The sequence below is a fragment of the Phalaenopsis equestris genome, unplaced genomic scaffold (assembly GCF_001263595.1).
Source record: "Phalaenopsis equestris unplaced genomic scaffold, ASM126359v1 Scaffold235185, whole genome shotgun sequence".
NCBI classification, from domain to species: domain Eukaryota; kingdom Viridiplantae; phylum Streptophyta; class Magnoliopsida; order Asparagales; family Orchidaceae; genus Phalaenopsis; species Phalaenopsis equestris.
In genome coordinates this window covers 107,615-108,400 of record NW_018253071.1, presented here as the reverse complement: position 1 = coordinate 108,400, position 786 = coordinate 107,615, and positions in this window count along the sequence as shown.

Genomic DNA, 786 nt, shown 5'->3' with positions numbered 1-786 from the left:
GTCACACTTATCAACGCAAGTATACGTATCGCTCAAGTAATATAGGGATCTAATGGAGTCCTAGATATCGATCCCACATGGAGTAATATTAGAACAACGAACTAAAATTTTAAAAAAATAATCCTTAATCGCAACAATGGAATTCAAATTGTTTATCAATCACTAATAGGCAATTGAAATAAATATGTAATTTTAATAACTCTTAAATAACTAATTATACTAATAAATGTTTTAATGTGATATTCAATATATAAAAAAGTATCATTCTCCTTGTCAAGAAATTATAGTGAATGGATAAAGTGAATCAGTTCAAATTATATTGTGCCAAATAAGAGCATACCTATTCTTTACTCTTTGGTCCAGGCATAAAAGAACATTGACTAATCCTACGCTTATTTACTGAATCTGTGGCTAGGCTAGGAGGATACCGGCTCTCACTTTGGAGCTCCGACGTTCCCCTCGCCTGAGTGCTAACATCTACACTTCAACACCCAAATGATAGGACAAAATTGGGGATTTTAGTATGTCACTCTAAAATCTCCAATTCTACGCCCAATAATTTTATTTCCCTATTTATTCCTATTTATTTGCACCCAACTTCCAAGGGTTTTGACCTCCCTGACTCTTGGATGTAATCTTCACTTTAGTTGTAAAACTCAACATATTTTAACAAATCAATTGGCCAGATTGAAAGTAAATTAAGATCAAAGTGAAAAGATCATCACACCTTATTTATCATTTTCATGGCTCAACCAATTCAAATCACAATTTCACAAATTCTTAAGA